Source organism: Merops nubicus, unplaced genomic scaffold (assembly GCF_000691845.1).
Source record: "Merops nubicus isolate BGI_N331 unplaced genomic scaffold, ASM69184v1 scaffold34243, whole genome shotgun sequence".
Lineage (NCBI taxonomy): Eukaryota > Metazoa > Chordata > Aves > Coraciiformes > Meropidae > Merops > Merops nubicus.
In genome coordinates, this window is record NW_008601573.1 from 11,213 (window position 1) to 11,805 (window position 593).

General features: G+C 35.2%; 1 protein-coding gene across 1 annotated transcript in view; it reads right to left on the minus strand.

Annotated features, from left to right (window-relative positions):
* The window catches only part of KMT2E (lysine (K)-specific methyltransferase 2E), a gene marked incomplete at its 3' end in the record, with an annotated part of 56,648 nt that overhangs the window by 11,204 nt on the left and 44,851 nt on the right, over positions 1 to 593 (minus strand). The gene's annotated exons all lie outside the window — the stretch shown is intronic.

The following is a 593-nucleotide window of genomic DNA, read 5'->3' on the forward strand; positions in this document are numbered from 1 at the left end:
AGGAGGCGGGGGTGTGGGGAGACAGTGGGACAGTTGAGAGGAGTTGCTGGGTTTTTGTTTTGTTCTCGTTTATTTTGTAAATAAGATTTAGTTCTACAGTGCATTCAGTAAGAATACAGAAGAAATGCCAAGACCAACTGTACTTGTGATGTGAATTTAGCAATAGAATTCCAAGAGAAATTTTAAACTTGTGCCCCAGCACTTCAGCTGAGGGGCAACAGTGTAACATTAACAGAACAAAGTGAATGCCTCTTCAGATTTCCCTACTGTCAGGATTGTGCCTCAGGCAGGCACCTAGAACATCCTTCACTACTGCAGTCCTAGTAAATTATAACAGATTTACTTCGGAACACTTGTCAAAAAAAAGGTATTCTTTCCTAGCTAGTTCAATTTCTTTGAAAAATTTGCCACAGGATTTTAGTTCCTGTTACCTCCTAAATTTTACAATAGCTCAACGAAGTTAAGGACATTCATAAATAGCTCCTTTAAACATTGATAATGTGCTATTATGGCTTTAACAGTTTATCATAATATATGTAATTTAAGTTGCTTGTCTTTTACAAATCTATTTATATTTATTTATTATTTATATT